Source organism: Trachypithecus francoisi, unplaced genomic scaffold (genome assembly GCF_009764315.1).
Source record: "Trachypithecus francoisi isolate TF-2019V2 unplaced genomic scaffold, Tfra_2.0 Lachesis_group13, whole genome shotgun sequence".
NCBI lineage: Eukaryota > Metazoa > Chordata > Mammalia > Primates > Cercopithecidae > Trachypithecus > Trachypithecus francoisi.
The window spans coordinates 98,167,140-98,187,119 of record NW_022681458.1 but is presented as its reverse complement, the minus strand read 5'-3'; the positions used below and the strand labels follow the sequence as shown (position 1 = coordinate 98,187,119).

Sequence of the window (19,980 nt, the reverse complement as noted above, 5' to 3'; positions counted from 1 at the left end):
GAGAAATAGAGTTGGAAATATATCCCTTGATTATCCTGGGTGATTTTCTCTCCACACTACATCTTCTCTCATTCACGATGATTTTGGTCTCCTCTGGAACTCATAGCAAGAAACTGGCATGTGGCTGGTTTACTTTTCATTTCTAATCTGCAGTATCTGGTATTTTTATCATGTGATTCCTTTGCCCTCACAGTTATGTAAATCTTGAGGCAAAGGAGTTAAAAGGAGTTTCTAATTTTATACCTGAAAATAGCTTTCACTGGATGTTTTTTCTCAAGCTTTATAATTAAGATTGGAGATCTCGTGGGTATTTTAATACATACTCAAATATGTCCAAACAGCCAGAGGGGAAGTGAATGACCAACTGGGTAGGCTGATGAATATTTTCCTGGTAGATGCACAACTTTCCCCACAACTGTGATGCTTTATGCTTTGACATTAAGAATGCTGTTTGCAGAAGTAACATTCCTTTGAACACTCAGCTTTCTGAAATGGTGTCCCACCGCAAGGACTGGAGAAGGGTGAGTTTGAGCTCAATGCTGGCGTAACAGCCAGGCAAATTAGGTTCTGTCCTAATGTCTAACATGGAAGTATGGTCAGTCAGGTCTTGAAATAAATCTTAAAGTAGGGCTTAAAAATAAAAAATAATAAATTCCACCTCTTCTACTACTTTTGAATTTTTTGGGTCTATTTCTAGTTGAATTTGGGCTTGTTGGAAAACTGTCTCGAGTATTTGGGCAGTGAGTTTTCACCACGCTTCCTAAGTGAAAGCAGTTTGCTGAATAATGTAAATATAGCAATGTTAGTGGTATTGCTGGCAGGGGGAAAATGCTTTTTACTCTCATTCTGCACTTGAGGAGGAGATAAAGATAAATTCAGAAGTTTCATTGATACTTCAGAAGTGCTATACTTGTCCTGATTTGAGCATGGTGGTCAGGCATGGATGATTGATAGCAAAGAGCCTAGGTTCCAGTCCCAGCTGGTGGTGAAACCTTGGGCAAATGGTTGATCTTCCCTAAACCTCAGTTTTCTCATCTGTAAGATGGAGTAAATCTTCTGCAAGATGGAGTAAGTACTTCATTTAGTTGTTGAGGGGATGGAAAGAGTTAATGTAAATATATTATTAATGGTTGGCACGTAGTAACAAATTCAATAACTGTTAGCTATTGTTGCTGTTTGTTATTGACCTCATTAGCAGCATATTTCCTGGTTATCTATTCTAGTAAATTTAGATTCATTTTCTCTGTGGAGGTGAAATGTGAAATCAGCTTTCTCTTTCCACTCTCACTGATTTAATGACAGTGAATCAATGACAGCTTTCTTATTCGACCCTACCTTTGCAAAACTATTGAAAAACTTGAATTAAAAGCCAATCAATCCTGTATTAATGAGGTATCTTTCAATTGATGGAGATAAAAAATCAACTCAATCTCTCTTTTATATTTTCTTATGTTTCCAGGAATTCTGTCCTATGGACTTTTTTCTTCCCTTGCCACTTCTCCCCTCCTCTTGCTTATTATCCTCTCTCTCTCTGACACACACACACACACACGCACACACACACACACACACACACATTTTTAATCTCTCTCCCTCCCTTTTCTAGGACTTACTTTCCTGTATGATGGATTCATTTTAAACAAGCTGTCTCCACATGATGGCAAATATGACACTCAGTGTCTGTAATGGGTATACATTAACAGGTTACCACTGTGCCCTGTTTTTCTCTACATGTAATCTTCTTTATATGGGAATAATTTTTTTCAGTGAATATCTTTATTACTATTTTTTCTTTATTTCTTATAAAAAAGTGGGATACATGTGCAGAACGTGCAGGTTTGTTACATAGGTATACGTGTGCCATGGTGGTTTGCTGCATCTATTGACCCATCCTTTAAGTTCCCTCCCCTCATCCCCTACCCCCCTGGTGTGTGTTGCTCCCCTCCCTGTGTCCACGTGTTCTCAATGTTCAACTCCCACTTATGAGTGAGAACATGCAGTGTTTGGTTTTCTGTTTCTGTTAAATTACTGAGGATGATGACTTCCAGCTTCATTCATGTCCTTGCAAAGGACATGATCTCATTCCTTCTTATGGCTGCATAGTATTCCATGGTATATATGTGTCACATTTTCTTCATTCAATCTATCATTGATGAGCATTTGGGTTGGTTTCATGTCTTTGCTATTATAAATAGTGCTGCAATAAATATACATGTGCATGTGCCTTTATAGTAGAATGATTTATAATCTTTTGGGTATATACCCAGCAATGGGATTGCTGGGTCAAATAGTATTTCAGGTTCTAGATCCTTGAGGAATCACCATACTATCTTCCACAATGGTGAACTAATTTGCATTTTATATGGGAATAATTTTGTAATGCACTTGCCTAAAATAACATGACCCTCCTGTCTCCTATAAACATATTTACCCCTTCCAAAGGAGAAATAAAGCTAAATCTTGCCCTGTCACTGCAGCTCAGGTGTATCTTCAGGATCTTTGAGGGGTATATATTTGCCTTGAGTTTGATTTTGATGTGGACATTCCATGGTTCACTAACTGAATGCTTAATGGTATTTTCTAGTATCCCCTCCATGGATGATAGAGCAGGAAGGAGAGGATAAATTTATTAAAACTACTGCTTAGAAAAAGAGAGAAAGGGAAACAACTTACAATGGTCAGGAGTTTTTGGCATATATCATATTCTTTTGGACTGGAGTAGAAGGACTGCTCCCTTCCGGTAGTAGAGAGCTTTCCATGGTCCCCCAATCTGGCTGCCCTAAGATCTGCTATCTGAAAGATATCTCTTGTCCATTGTGTCACAGCCTCATCTGAGAGGGACAAAGGTCCTTGTGCCATGACAAAGTGGCTTTAGCAGCTCATGTCATCCTCATAGGAGCCAGTAACTAGGGGACTGACTCAGGGGTTGGCAATTCCTAGCTCTTTATTTGCCAATTTTGAATTTCCTTGATAAATACCTTTAAAAAGCTAAAATCCTTTCTATTTTTTTTTTAACTTTAAGAGCTTCTACATATTATTGATTCTAAGATGCACATTTTGTTTTTTAAAAATTTATTTTGTAGGCCGGGCACGGTGGCTCAAGCCTGTAATCCCAGCACTTTGGGAGGCCGAGACGGGCGGATCACGAGGTCAGGAGATCGAGACCATCCTGGCTAACACGGTGAAACCCCGTCTCTACTAAAAATACAAAAAAAAAAAAAAAAAAAAAAACTAGCCGGGTGAGGTGGCGGGCGCCTGTAGTCCCAGCCACTCGGGAGGCTGAGGCAGGAGAATGGCATAAACCCAGGAGGCGGAGCTTGCAGTGAGCTGAGATCCGGCCACTGCACTCCAGTCCGGGCGACAGAGCGAGACTCCTCCTCCTCGAAAAAAAAAAAAAAAAAAAAAAAAATTATTTTGTATTCCAATAGGATTTTAGGGAGAAGGTGGTGTTTGGTTATATGCGTAAGTTCTCTAGTGGTGATTTCTGAGATTTTGGTGCACCCATCCCCCAGACAGTGTACAGTGTACCAAATGTGCAGTCTCTTATTTCTTACCCACCTCCCACCCTTTGTCCCGAGTTCCCAAAGTCCATCATATAAGAGGTACATTTTCTTTTCACCTTTTAACATTTCTGAATTTGGGAAGTGTGTTACAACCAACAGTGGCTTAGATAAAAAGAAATAAGTTAGTTCCTAAATCCAGTGAATGCTGGTGTCAAGGGCTAGATTCTAGACCCTGGTCTAGGTGTATCTTCTTTCAGTAAGAGCCTTGGCATTTTACTCACACCTTCCCCACCACTCGTGCTGGCAATGGATACACTAAAAAAGGCAAAAGCCACTTGTATAAAATTCACCGGTTAGAGTGGTTAAGAAGTGGGTGGGGCATGATAGGCAAAGTAAAACACATTAATGTACCCATGAATTACTTTCATGATATTTCACGTTTGACTATTTACTGTTGTAAGTATGTCTGATATTCATCAATATCATTTACATTAGTATTGACTTTATGTAGGCTATTTACTACATTATCTTTCAAAACATCTCGATACCGCTTGCAAAAATACAATGAAGCTTGTATTTGATTCACATGGTTATGATGGAACCTGACATTTGAAAAATTTTCACGTGCTAGTAAATTCACCAGTGTGGTCTCTCTTTATTTATAATCTCTACAGAAGTATTGTCATTTCTCTGTTTTTTATTGAGTGTGCATTTGTTTTTGTTTTCTTTTAGTTAACATCAGCAGAATCCATGTAGTCTTTTGCAGATTGAATCTATTCTCAGACGACTGTTGGATTTAGTATATCTCCGAAGCGCAGAGTTTAGACTCATTTATGACAAAGACAACATCACATCAGTCTTCTTTTCATCCAGCCCTCTCAGTTCTGTATCTATTTACTGTACCCACTTCCTTTCCAGTCTGCACTTCAGTAACTCAGTACCTTTCCATTCCTTAAAAGACATCTCTATCAAAACCCTCATCAAGAAGTAGGCCTGGCACTCATTATTGTTATTTGGAATGAATTAATGTCAAGTCTAGTTGTGCTTTCATTTTACACTAAGACATTTAGGAAAACTATTTCTCACTGAGCAGGCTGAAGGAGTAGACTTCACCCTTTTCCCCGGAAGTATGTCTAGTGAAAATACTACTCACACCGATTAAAAATAAAGTTGAGCTTGGAAGATGGGTTAGGTAAAGATCTAGATCAGTGCTTATCAAGCTTAATCATAAAAATTATCTTGAGCATTTAAAAAATGTAGTTTCCTGGGCCCAGTTCCAGACTCATCGGGTCAACCTCTCAGGAATAAGGTCTTGAGAATGGTATTTTTAATGAGCTCCCCAGGCAGTTCTTGTGACCAGGCAAGTTGTTATAAAATAAGCCAATAACAGGAGAGGATGTAAACATAAGAAAATACAGTGGATGCCACAAGATACGACATGACATGCAAAAGGGTAAAACTTTGATCTGTTTTTCAAGCACATATATAGTTGGTATAATCACTGAAATTATATTGCTTCCCTTAGAATTTATCTTTCCTATATCATAAAACTTTATATATCCAAGAGGTAGAAGGTTGTATGCTGTTGGAAACCAGGGAGAATAAATAAGACTAAATCCCACAAGCTACAAATATAGAGATTTTCTGGAATCCAGATAGGCTGCTGCATCCAGATACATAAACAATCCATTGACCTTGTTTTTCTCCTGCATAGTAACTTGACTCCAAATTTAGCATTGCTTTGCTTTCTTCATTTACTTTGGTCTTTCTAATATGAAGTTATTCCACAAGTGTTTTTATTACTTTAGGGAAAGGCACTTTTATAGGTAAAATGATGAATATCATAATCTTTAATAACTGTACTATTTAATATTTCTGTATTTAGGAACTCAATTAAAAGTGTTCCAACATCAATTTTTAAATTAAATTACCACCTACCCAGGTGATATTGAAATGAGTAAAATGTATTTCTTTACATAATTTAGACAGTGCTGAGTTGCAGATATCTTCACAGAGGGATAAAACTAGGATAATCAAAGGTGTTGACAAAAGATATATTCTAAAGTATGATGGTCCCTTTTTAAACAAAACCTTTTTATGGCAAGTATTCATGCCACTTGTAATTCATTCAACACTTCTAATGTAATTATTTAATTTGTTTTTTAAATGTATAGTATGTTAGCTTAGGTACATAAATTTTATATTCCATTTAGTCTATGGTTTATAAATCTGTGGCCAGTTACTAGTGGCATTTCTGTTGGCCTGAAAAAAGAGACCAAACTGCTCAAGGTCTGAGATCATCTGTCCTATGGTTTTCCAGATCTCCTCGTGTAAGGATTTGTGAACCCAGCAAAGAGAAAGAGTTAAGCCTATTCTCCTAGTTGGCAGAAACTTTGTAGTTTAAAATTACATACTGACTCTGGTGTAGAGACACAAGAAATTATAGAGCAGACACTGTCCAGGACAACGTATAATTTAAAATGTACTAAGGAATGTATGCCGCATGGCAAAGTAAGTGAAGTGCTTCTTCAAATATAAGTGTTTTGCATAGAAAGTCAGTAATTATCCACTCCTAGGGAAATGTTTGCATTCATTCTAAATCAATATTTACTATTCATTTCTTGTGTTCAACAAAACAGGGATTTAACTTTTAAAAAAAATTTTAATGAAGCACTAAGACTACAATAATTCTACAAGGTAATTGTCTTGATATGAAATATTGCTAAATGGTGTTACTATTTCAAGAAAGAGCAGTGTGAAATGGAAGGGTATCCCTATTTGTGAAATGTTACTTTAGGAACATTCAATTCAAACTCAGCCAAGCAGGGCGACTCACCCATTTTCAAAGATAACTTAAGCTGTCTCCTTGGTAAGGCCCTAAACTAGGTTCATTTAGATGAGTCTTTGCCTTTATATTTTTTTCTTTTTTCTCCTAACACACTCCTTCTTCGTAATGATTCTGTTTCAATTCAACTGTTCCCTTTTGGGGTGTGTGTGTGAGAGAGAAAAACTCTCCTATAAATTGGAGCTTTTTTTTTTCCTGCAGAAAGAAAAGATATCTTGCCCCTTCCCCTCCAAATTCCCCCTGGCTTTTTAGATCAAAAGGACCTCAAAGAAAATGTTGGAGGAAAATATAAGAAAATAGGGCACATGAATACTGTATTCTGAGACAAGACTGAAGGTCTCCAGCATATTTTTATTTATGGAGCTTATGATCTGATCATTCTATGACTTTTCCTCAGAAAATGACTATAATTTTTTATTATGGAGTCCAAAAAAGAACTGGACAATATAACAATATGTTATATTACAACATGAATAGTCCTTTTCTTGGCCACAGAAACAATAATGGCTTTGCCACTGAGTTTCAGTCAGGACAGAGCCCATCGTGCACGCTATTACATTACCAAATGCCACATAAATGCTCAAGTTTCTGTGAGCAAATATTTTTGCCTTCTACTTTTATGTGTAATTTTGAACTTATCGTTTTCTGTTCTTTTTCCTTTGCTTTTTTATTTTCGTTCCATTTTGGGTAAGGTCAAGGAAACATCTCTTTGAAAATCTCACCATTCCCGTGAGGTTTTTCAGATTTTTATATTGATCATCTATTTGATATTACAATTTAATACAAATTATATTTTCAGATTCACAGATTCTATAGTGTGTCAATGTTAAAATGAGATTCAGAGTAGAGAAGGAGCCAAAAGTAAATGATATACCTTTACAACTTTATCACATATTTCCTTTGGCTGCTCTGACTTTAAAATATCGTAGAACAGCAGTGCAGATGGGTCTGTACTAACATTCTCTCTCCTTCCCTTCCTGCCATTCATAATTCATGTGAGCTCTTTGAGTGAATTACTCTTTGGTGTGCACTCTGGGGACAAATAATATCATTTATGTATTGTGATTGCTACTCTATTTTATCTTCCTTTTTATTGACAAGAAAAAAGGGTGTTGCTTGTAGTTATGAAAGTAAATTGGGTGCAGAAATTGTCCTTCTCTTTCTGAGAGAGGCACCTTCTTTCTGCAGGAAGTGCTATTGTAAACTGTACTGTTATAAATGGTGTGTTAGTTCTCAAAATATTCCTGTCTCAATGTATGAAGCAACAAAGTGTTCCTTTAGCATTCAGTAGAGAGAGCCAATGGAAAAGCAGGCCGTTAAGGACACGTTCCTAAAGTCTGGAAAATCAATGGGACACTGAAAAGGGAGCTGAAGTGGACCGGAAGGAACCTCTTGAGGGTCATTTAAAGAACCAGAAACTGATTATGAACAGAGCTTTTACCCAAGGAACTGGTGGGGGCCAGCAAACCCATTCTTCTGCACTCCAGTTAAATATCTAATAGTTGAGATGTTTTCTGCACAGCCCATAAAGAATAATGAGGAAGGCTTTGATAGCCTTAAAGAAAGTCACTCTGTGGCTTCTCACAAAAACATGATCTGAGTAAAGTGACAAATGCATGCAGACCCCAAAATAAAGAGGGGCAATACCAGCTAGGTAAGTTACCTTGTTGATTTCATAGGAAAGGGGTCATAATAGAACTTTGTACCTGAGGAAAAATAAAAGTAAGGAATGTCAGAATGTGAAATCTGAGATGTCATTTACTTAAGCATAGACCTTCTAGAGACCTTGAAATTTTCTGTAATTTTACCTCTACATGGTGACTATTTCATGTAGGTCAAATTAAGGATGAACCTGCATTCTTTGTTTTATTATATTGTATTTTCGGGGTGAAGAATTATCCCTTATATTAATTGGGGTTAAAATATTTTTATATTAGTTCTCTCAAATTGCAATCAGTTCTGAGTTAGTCTTCTATAATTCTTATCTTTACCCTCTAGTTTCAGCAAAGATAGACTTTATGAATAATTTTTTAAAAAGAAGATATTTGTGTTGACATATTTATATCGTTTGATAATGAAAAACATGGTTTTGTTAACTGTTCTTTTTATGATGCCTTTGCTACTCTTAGCAAAAGTCTATTCAAAAGAGAAACCTTAACATCCTCTCCCAAGATGCTGAAGACACTTGCACTGACCTTGTTATTCAGTCTTTCAGAATGAGACACTTACATTGAATAAGAGAATAGTTGAATACTTCTGTTCACAGATATAGTTTGTTATATTGTTAATAGGCTAGTTTACCTAGAATGAAACAATGCTTTCTCCTGGGCTCCAGGCAAGAATTGATCAATCAGTCAGTTACTTAACGGACATTGCACACCTTCTTGGCATGGCATCCAAACAACTATTGAGAGTTAGCTGAAGCAAGACAGCTGCAAACAGAATAGATAACAATCCGTGCTCCAAGACTCTCCTTATTTAACTCACACTACCAAAATTTACTGCACTATAGTGGTATGTCTGAAAATGTGGCCTTCCATAAGAATCAAATAATTATACTCTTTGAATAGATGATGTGAGAAAGAAGAGGGCTCTGAAAGTGCAAGGAATATCTTCAAATAATCATTGAAAGCCTAGTGCTTACATTTACACGCATGTACAGGCTGTGTATTCTAGCACTGCAATCCTGGAAGACTGGCATGCATATGGCAGGGAAGGGTGCCAAATCAAACCTGGTCATCACTCACACCTGGACGTGTTTCAGTCCCCAGTGGGGTCCAGTGCAGTATCATTCATGGTTAGGTGCCTCCTTTTATAATTACTTCACTGTCTATGTCAGCACTTCTCAAACTTTTTGCTTTCAGGATCCTGTTACACTAAAAAGTTATTGAGAACATGCAATAATTATGTGTAATAGCCATCAATATTACCCTACCAGAAATTAAAACTGACATTTTAAACATTCGCTTATTAATATATTCTCAAAATATCTATTCCATGTTAACATAAATGTGGTTTTATTTGATTAAAAAATAACCACATTTTTTCCAAGCCAAAAATATTTAGTGGGAAGAGTAGCACTGTATTTATATAGTACCATTTTATAATGAGATTTTAGTAAATCTCATTGTCTGGGATCTTATGTCTGCTTCTTCATTCAATTTATTGTCATATTGAATAGTATCTTGCCTCTGGAAAAACCTCCTTTGTACACCCATGAGAAAGAGGATGAAAAAAACCAAATCATCTTAATATTACTATGCAAATAAATAGTTTTGATCCTACAGAATCTCCACAATGCTAATTTTGTAAAACATTGAGTCCACATGACTATCTACACTCTCCTGTCTGATGGTTTCAACATAACCTGACACTTAATAGGTACTTTCATGTACACCTGTGTGATTGTGGAGAACATTCTCTCACCCTGAATCTCTTCTCAGAACCACTTCTCTTTACCTTCAAAGAAGTGTAATGAAGAAAAGGAGAATATAATAAAAATGAAGAAAATAGACTCGTGGGATCCTTATGAGGAACAAAATTATATTCCTGGGACTCTGGATTTCTGTAATCCTTCTGAAGTAGTCAACCTTAGTGGGTTCTAAAATGATTTCAGAAACATATTAGTTTCAAAGAAAATAGGATATTGAAAGTGTGTTGTGTGGCATGGATGGGACACGGCTAAACAACACATCTAGATCCTGCTGCTGTTTTATCATCTGATCACTGGTGCAACATAGCACAACTTATTATCGTAAGTGCCATAGTTTTCAGATAGGTATAACCATCTGCGAATAGTCAAATCAATCTATTCAAAGTATCGTAAGCCTTGAAAAAGCAACAGAAGTATTTTCACGGTTTGAAATTGGGTTTTTGATAATGCGAGTTTAAAATCGACATTTCTCATCTATTTGTTTAGCTAATGCTTGTTGATCACCTACTATGTAGTGTGGAAAAAACATACAAGGAGATATATCCTCTGCCTTCAAATATCTTACAGTCTAGTGAAATCTACCAGTAAAACACAACAGTTAATAATACAGAGTAATAAATGTTAGGGAGACCAAGATGACTCAAGAATGCATAAAAGAGGATATGGCCCAATCTTGTAGGAAGAGTGAGACTTCCTAGGAAAAGTAAAGGTATCTTAAGAATGAATGGAATTGGTCTGGTTAGAATTCATATGGAACAGGGAAGATATGCCAAGTAGAAGGCAAGTTGAGAGAGCATGCAATTTGTTTGCTGATGTGAGAGAATTTCTGATGGCTGGAGTGAGGAGTGTGTGGGTCAAAAAGAGAGGGATTAGAAATGTGAACAAAGAGAAGGGAAGTGACTTGAAAAAAGTTTGAACTTATTTTGAGATGATTATGGAGTCCTCAAAGGGTTTTAATGGAAAGATAATCGCAAATAAGCTTGCATTTTATCAAATTCACTTTGGCTTCAATTTAGACATAGAAGCCGCGACTAGTTAACAGACTGTTGTGCTGACCCTAGAGAAAGGGGCTGGAGGCCTACATAGGGAAGCAGTTGAAGTGATCATGGAAAGTGGAAAAATTCTAGATATATTGAGAAAGGTGAATAAACAGGCTTTAATGATTGGTATAGATGTGAGGACAGGGCGAAGAGCAATATTTAGTGTTTTCAGTAGGTTGCTGAAATTTCAATGAATACTTTCATTGAAATAGGGAGTCCAGTACAAGGAATATACTGGTGCAGATGTGGGAGACAGGAAGTGAATTCAGTACTTTTGAGATATCCAAGTGGATATCTCATGTTGAGTATTGCACGGCATCTGTGAAATCCACTAGAATATGAAATCCATCAGACTGAAGATTTATGACATTATGGAGTTCACTAAATTATGGAATCCACTTGACTAACTTCCATAAAATGGAAAACCTTATTATTTTGCTTCTTATTCTTACCCCTGTGTGTGTGTGTGTGTGTGTGTGTGTGTGTGTGTGTGTGTATACTACTGTATTAGTCCATTCATGCTGCTATAAAGACATACCCAAGACTGGGAAGAAAAAGACGTTTAATTGGACTGACTTACAGTTCCGTATGGCTAGAGAGGCCTCAGAATCATGGCGGGAGGCAAAGGGTACTTCTTACATGGCAGCAGCAAGAGAAAATGAGAGAGATGCAAAAGCGGAACCCTCTGATAAAACCATCAGATCTCGTGAGGCTTATTCACTACCATGAGAACAGTATGGGGGAAACTGGCCCTGTGATTCAAATTATCTCCCACTGGGTCCCTCCCACAACACATGGGAATTCTGTGTACAATTCAAGATGATATTTCAGTGGGGACACAGCCAAACCATATCTCCTACTGTATATCTGATACATAAAGTTTAATAAATATTTATATAATAAATTAAAATTAGCATGAATAAAAAAATCTGAAGCTCAGAGGAGACATTTAGAATGGCTTTATAGATTTGGAAGTCATTAGCATATGGATGAGATTGAGGTCAAGGGAGTAGCTGCAATAAGCACAGGTAGATAATGTAGAGTGAAATGAGAAAGGACATTAAAAAGTGTCTGGAGGAATTGCAACTTATTAGTAGATAAGGAATAGACAGAGGAAACTAAAAAGTAACTTAAGAAACAGAGGAAAATGAACCTATAAACACTATAGAAAAGAAGAGCCAGAAATAAATTATATCAATCAATGTTTTTGCAAGCAACAGTGGCTGACTACCTTATACAAATATAACTTTACTGAAGAATATCCGGAGATAACAGACATGATGAGGATATGGAGAACCAGATTTGGAAAATGGGTATGAACAAATCAAGCTCCGGAGAATTGGATAGCATGAAAGACAATAAATGCAATGCAGATGGAATTGGGAGATGGGTTGTCACTGCCAGTAAATGAAAATGGTCTCTAACTATCCCTACATCTGGACTTGATCAAGCTTCAAGCCCTAGGAGAAAGTTTCTGATTAACTGAGCCTTGCTTACAGCACTGCACCTTGTTCTAGGGAAAAGAGAAGGTTTTGTCCCTTCAATTTCCATAAATGAGAAGCAACTACCACCCACCAAAACTCTATACTAATGGAGCATTCCCCCAAAGGTAAGTAGAAATGACAGTAGGAGGGGGAGGGTACAGGTTGAGTTGAAGAACAACAACAAAATGACAAAGGTCATTATGAGACAAAATATAGAAAACTATGGCAATCTGGTAAATACAGATAAATTTGGATAAAAGATAAAAGACTTATTCATTGGCAATAGCAACAAGAAGGTTATCAGTAACTTAGGTAAGTGCGGTGCGAGTAGAGTGCTGGAAACCAGTAGCGTTAGAAACCAGAAAAGAATAAGCGAAGAGTGAGAGTTGAGTGAGAGAGTAGAAATAAGGTAGACAACTCTTTTGAGAATTTTAGTATGCAATAAAACAAAATTTAATTTGTTTTATGATTTGAAAAATTCAGAATTGTAGGGAAAACAATTCACTCTTAGGTAGGGATTTGCTAATTCTGATGGTCAGGGTAGGAGTTTTAAAGCTTGCAAGACCATTGATGGATACATTTCTGTATCTGGGCATTTGTCTATACACTGGAATTCTTTCCTCTTTTTGTAGGACAACAATAAGTTGCAGAACTCTTTAAGTGCCTTTGCCTTCGCCTCTTAAGGTCTTGGCTAATGATTTACCTTTAATGCCTTAATATACAGTGCTGTTATGCTTAATATTGATGTCTTCATAGTTAGAACCTACTAGTGTTGTCTCCTTAAGAAGGATTAAAGAAGTCCAGAGCTCCAGCTATATCATTTTGTTTCTCATAAGGATCCCACGAACTAGGATTTCAAGCACATTGAGGACAGGAGCTATTCCTCACAGTACTGACCACAGTATTGAGCACAAAATGGTGCCCATGCTCAGGGAATACTGATTGATTAGTTTATTGATTTTTGAGAACATTGACTAAAGTGATATTTACCTACAAATTTTCACAAAAGATAATTTTTGTTTTCTTTTTGGAAGTTTCATTTGACATATTTGTTTCTCCCTTTATCAGTTCCCCTATGCAAAGTTGTTATGAAAAAGCATGAAAAATGTGCATTTTTGCATTTTAAGAAAGAATAAATTTTTAGATTGGAAACATTGAAAACAAACTGAAACCAATGAAAAGTGTATTTTACTGCCTTATATCTAAAAATGGCACTGCCCAATTTAAGCTATTTTTAAAACCTGTATATTCATACAGCTTGCATACCAAAATGAAAATTGGTGAGCTATAAACCCTTGAAAAACAGAGTTTATAATGGAAACAGTAATTGACCCTTAAGTACAACATCAAAAATACAATACTATATAATACAAAGCCCAGGGCTTGGGATCCCATCTCTGCTCTAACCTCAGACTGGCACACTAACCCAACACCACAAAGCCAACTAATAGTTATATTTTGAGATGTTTTCTTCTTACATGGCAGGGAAAATGGATAAGTGATCCAATAGCCACATGCAGCTAAGTTTCACAGAACCAGCACCCTAAATATCTTTAATAAACTCACAACTCTTTTTCAGGGCCAATACCCTGTTAAATAATTGGACTTGCTTGGAAAAACAATTTATGTATTGTTTTTAAATGGAAACTCCTATCCCTGAAGTCATGCCATGTTGCATCATGGTCTTTGGGTATGTGACATTATACCACAGGATGCGGTGAGGCTAGAATGACCAGTTGTCAGGAAAGCTCATGGAATCACGGAACATACTCAGAATATTTAGAGTTGTCTTCAACTTTGCTCTAGTTCATAGTTGGTCCAGTTTTCCCATTTTCTAAGCCACAACTACCCATTTTTATCATGAGAAAATGTGATCTAAAGAGAAAAATGCAAGTATTAAACTTGATTAATGAGATCTGAAGGGTAAATTCAGAGTGCGGGTTTCAATTTCAACTTGGCTCTAGGCAAAGAGGGGTGTGTGCATAAATACAAAGAATCTTAACCCATACTCTTTTGTTGTTGCTGTTATGGTGTGGAGGCGAAGGGGTTAAGGGAGTTTATTGCTAAAGAAGGAAAGTTCAGAGATTTCTTTCATTTTAAAGTTGAAATATGTGAGCATTGCCAGCTTATTTTTTTAAGAACCTTCCAAATAATTTGTCATCTGAAAATAGTCAAGATTTTGCCTTCTAAAATGTCATCTATTTACACAAATTGAGCAGGACTATTTGGTGTTTCCTTCTTGGGCATTCTGTTTCTGTTGCGTGAATACCTTATGAACTTGGTAAATGAGTGAAATATTATTGATTTCATTTATCTACATAAAACCTTTTCCTGTATATTCTGTGACCAAGACACTAACTGAGCTTTGGAGTAAGGACCATGGGAGAGGGTTGGAATTGGGACAGAGAAGGATATTTTCTTTGTGGGAGTGTTCAGATTTTAGAAGGGATGCTGTCTTTTCTAGGATTTAGCAATTTTGCTAATTGTAATTAAAATGTTGTCTTTGTATGGTGATATGAATAGCTAATACGCGTCTTAAAATTTCAGTGCTTAAAAATAAATACAAATCAATTCTGATGTCACAACAGAGCACTTTTATGGCATTTTTCATGTCTTTCTTTAAGTACTAAGATCTGTCTCAGATAACTTCGGTGTATTATAAATTCTGTTATTTACTTAATGTTAGTTTTTTTGAGCCCCCACCGACACACATATTTGAACACAAATATATACCTTCTTCCTTATTTTCTCTCTTATTCCCTCTTTCATTCCTTCATTCATATACTATATTTGCTTCATCCTAATTTCTACTCTTTGTGAATTCTGTATTTTCTTTCAAGGCTTGTTACAACTACACGTAAATAATTATGTAGTGGGTTAAGGTTTTGAAATGTTAGCTGATACATTCCCTTTTATATCCTTGTACCCTTAGTTCTTCCCCTAAAATTCAGGAAAGTAATAACATGGTGAAGTGCTAAGTAAAAATTGTTAAAGTCTTAGCTTTTGAGTTTTGAAAGCCTATTTTTCCGGGGAAGTAGAAATAACTCAGGGCATAGACAAAACATTTGAAAAACTAACCAATAAATTCAGAGCCAAGCTGCCTTATTGCTATTAGATAAAACCTTCTCAGCCTGGGGAGGTGTGCAGAAAGTTGGAAAATAAACATTGAATATTTCAAATTGGTGGGTCCCTGAGAAAAGAACAAGACCCTGCATCCTTTTCTTTGGTTAGTCCTAGGTGGGTGGGAAGGATGTGTAAGGGGGAGGGAAAGCGGGTCAACAGTTACTCAAAACGGGATATGTCAAAGCACCAAGGGGCTCACGCAGAGCCAAGGCTTCAGGCAAGGACATCAAGTGTCAAGGTCACAGCCTGAATGGGAATCTCTGAGATGTCTGGTATCCTGGTCTTCACCCACTAGTCCACACGGGCTGCTTCTGGATCCTGCCTGCCAAACCAGTTCTCGGGACTGGTGGTTTTCTCTTTTTCTCTTCTTTTCCAGGACCCCTCTTGCATCTCTGAGCAAAATTCTGCCAGTCTCATGGTCTGCCGCGGTCACAGGAATCTCTGAGAGGCCTTTTGTCATATTTTTGGCTACGCTTAAGCACATGGGCATTATGCTACTGTCATGAGATGCAAACACTCTCTGAGCCAAGTCAGATCCACCAGGCCTGACAGCCTGCAGCCTGCTGCCCCCACCCCCAAGTCTCCATGTGGGAAAGGCGCACTGGTCTCCTCACATTCAGATTTCTAGCCAATCTAAGATTTCTGTTTTTCCCTTGCCTGAACCTGACTGGGTAGAAAAGGAAGCAGATAGCCAGAAATCTTTCTTCAGGACTCACTCACCATGTAACCTATCATCCTCCAGGAAATTGTATCCTTTATCTTGAAATATGATAGCTTGGTTCTAACTCGTTAATGAATACATTTTATACAACCTAAGGTTTATTTCTTTGCTTCCTTTTGAGGACTAAGCTAAGAATAGACTTGTTTGTTTGAATTTTTTTTTTTTAATTTAAGTTGTGGCATATTCCTTTCCTGAGGCAAAAGCATAGAGGATATTAATTGGCTAAATAAATAAAGTCCAAGAAAATATATAGAAAATATATGAATTCACATTTCAAATTATCACCCTACCACAATTATTTGTGCAGTTATTCATTTAATACTCATCTCTCCTGCTAAAATACAAGCTCTTTTGAAGGCAGTGTCATTTTTGTGTTCATCACTCTATGCTCAGCAACTTGTACCATTGCCTGAAACATAGTGCTCAATAAATATTTATTTAATAAATGAATAATAACATAGTAAATGCCTAAAGCAATTCTTGTTACTACTAGGTATTACTTCATCCATCCATAATGCAAAATTAGAATTAGGTAATATACAGTGAGCCTTTTGTTTTTTAACCATTGTTGATCTGAGTGAGATTTGAATAATCTGTTAAGAGAAAAATCATCATTTAGATTAATGTAGAATTTCTGGCAAACTGATGAACTCAGAGTAGTTAAAAATTCTTTTTAAGTATAACTCTACAAGGTACACAAGGTTATGATGAAGAACACAAGACTCATGAAAACTTTGTTCTTAGTTCTGAGTATTTGTAATAAAGTAATTTTCTTTTTTAAAAAGGATGCTGTAAGGTTTTTATTTTATTCTTGGCTCAAAGCAAAGATTTCAGGTAAATTCATCTTTGATTCTTTTTTGAGGTGCTCTCTAAAACTCTCTATTTCAATAACAATTACCTGCTAAAAATTCCTGCTCCCTAGGCTGTTGTACCTGAATGTAGTTTTCATTGACCTAAATAGAGAGGAAAAGTGTGTTGCCGAAGGGAGGTAACTCCAGAGATTCTCTCTTCTGTGGTCATAGAAGTGTGTACGTGTATTTGTGTGCATACGTGCTCAAGAGTCACTAATCTACGTGTTTTCACCCATGCAAGAAAAAAGAATTCAATTCTGGGAATTAAAACCTAGACTTAATATATACTTCCAACTGTAGAGGACATACAGATTAACAGAGGAGAATATTCCTATTCTACTCAATGATTCCATAGAGATAGACCTGGAAGTTTCTTAAACATTGGTGCATATGTGTTTGTGTGTGTGTGTGTGTGTGTGTGCGCGCACGCGCTTGTGCTAATATGTGGGCAATGTGAATAATTAGAATGAATCAAAATATTATAGATAGTAGCAAAATGGAGAGGTCCATTTCCAATAGATCATCTATTGATGGATGACACTGTTTGCTTTACTCTGGATCTAACTGATACATTCTTCCCTAGTCATTCAAGCCAACCTTCATTCAATAATGTAAAATGCAACTTTGAAAACACACAATACATATAGAACACACAACAGATAAAACTATAGCCAGTCAACATGTATTAAGTACTTATGAACGCAGCATATTCTCACTTTTCTTTTTGATAGTTCCTTTATTTAGTTAAAAGTTTTTGTTCTAGAGAGAGATTCAGGTGGAATATGGGAAAGTTAGCTAATAAATTTAATTGGTTGAGGAAATCAATCAAGATGATTTGTCATTTCTAAAATAATTAATGTCTTCACTTCACCCTAAGTAGATCAACAGAATTATCTTTCTAGATCTTTCTATTGATGTTTATATGTTAAAGATAATTCTGGAGACTTCTTCTTGGTGTTGAGAAAAGTCCATATTGTTTGTTTTAAATTTTGTATTTTTTTCACATTGATCACTGAAAAGGGAAAAAGATACTAAATATTCATTCATAATTGGAATTTTTAAATTGTAGAAGCAATCAGCAGTAGTTTAGTAAAAGAAATAAAAATGGATCTACAAATGCCACTTCAGTCTTGTGCAATAGAGGAAAGTTTGAGTGATAAAGTTTGAGTCTGTTGTGGACTGACATTTCTAAAGCAGTCACCATGAAGCATGACTCAAAAAGCAGATTTTAGCATAGACCACAAAATACATATTTATATTGTAGTTTTTTAAAAAACTATTTCTTATTGTTATGGGAACTTGTCCTGCCTTTGAAATTTTGAAAGAGAAAAGCTAGGAAGAAAGCAATCTTTTTTGAGGCATGTATTTTAGGTGTATGCAGATTTTTTTTTTTTTTAAATAAGGCATGTTCCTTTCCTTCTTATATTTCTTTCTTTCATTTTAATGTCTATAAGAGTCTTATTATTTCAGGAGTACAACAGCAAATTTTATTTTTTATTTTTAATTAAATTTTCTTTTAATTTTTATTTTCAAGACAGAGCCTTGCTCTGTCACTCAGGCTGGAGTACAGTGGTATGATCTTGGCTCACTACAACCTCCACCTCCTGGGTTCAAGAGACTCTTCTGCCTCAGCTTCCCGAGTAGCTAGGACTGCAGCTGCGCACCACCACACTGGGGTAAAATATATATATATATATATATATATATAATATATATATATATATGTGTGTGTGTGTGTGTGTGTGGTGTGTGTGTGTGTGTATGTATGTATTTTAGTAGAAACAGGTTTTCACCGTGTTGGCTAGGCTGGTCTTGAATTCCTGACCTCAAGTCATCTCTCCACCTCGGCCTCCCAAAGTGCTGGGGTTACAGGCATGAGCCACCGTGCCAAGCCCAATGGCAACTTTTACCATGACCTACAAATTGTCACTCTGTGGACAGGCTTTGTGAAAAATTAAGAAGATAGTGAATGAACTGGGCTCCTAGTCTTTCCCTTTTTCAGGACATGGGAAGGACCTTATCTCTGGAGGGGAACCTTGTCCAATGTTGCCATCAAGATCTGGTATATCCAATGCTGCTAGTGGATTGAAATCTTGACTGGATTATTCATTACCTTGTTTTTTTCTTTCTAAAACTTTTCCTTTTTCTTTCCTTTCCTCATCTCTCCCCACAACACTTTACTCTCAGGTTCTACAGGTCTGCAACAACCAGAACCTTAGTCTTCAATAATTATGGCTCTAGGATTGTTGTGATTATTTTACTTTACATTTAAATAGAATTTAATTAATACCATTGAATATTCTGAGCATGTGGCTACTAATGGGTTTCTTTTTGCCTTCTGGTTTCAGAGAAACAAATACTGAAACCAGAAGTTGTTGGAGAGATTTGATCTTTTGAAAAAGATAAAAAATTTGCTTACTCATATTTATAATTGTGACAAGACCTCTAGGAATCCATGCATTATGTCTTTTATGTGAGAATGTTTGTTTTGACTAGATTATAACCAAACACTGTTAAACAAAGTTGAGTATATTCTTAGCTTCCCTATGCCAGACTAGGTAGTGTCTTGTGGCCACTTGAAGGAATTTGGCCTTCACCTGAATGCAGTGGAAGTCACTGACGTTTTACTCAGGAGAAGGGAGAAAAGACACAAGTGGTGAACACAGCTAGAATTTTCACTTCGGAAAGAGCAATCTGGCTATGGTATGGAAAACCACATTGAATGTGAATGGCTACCTTTGATAGGAGGTTGCTGCAGTAGTCCAAGACAGAGAGGATGAGAGCTTGGACTGGGATGTTGGTAGAGGAAAGAAAAGAAACGAACGGTGTCAATAAATGTTTACTTATTATGGAATGGATATGGAGGAGTTTAAGAGAAGGCATGTGCAGAATGCCCCTGGCAACTGACTTCTACGTTGGTGTCCTGAGATGCCCTTCAATGGGGAAAGAGAGGGTTGCTGAGGAAGAAGGCCAGGATAGA

At 36.6% G+C, this 19,980-nt stretch overlaps 1 long non-coding RNA gene across 1 annotated transcript in view; it reads left to right on the top strand.

Annotated features, from left to right (window-relative positions):
• Positions 1 to 306: 306 nt before the first annotated feature.
• The window catches only part of LOC117095037, a 45,602-nt gene continuing 25,928 nt past the window's right edge, over positions 307 to 19,980 (top strand). The window contains exon 1 of the long non-coding RNA XR_004441781.1: positions 307 to 521. This is a non-coding gene — a long non-coding RNA (uncharacterized LOC117095037). The remainder of the gene's footprint in view (positions 522 to 19,980) is intronic.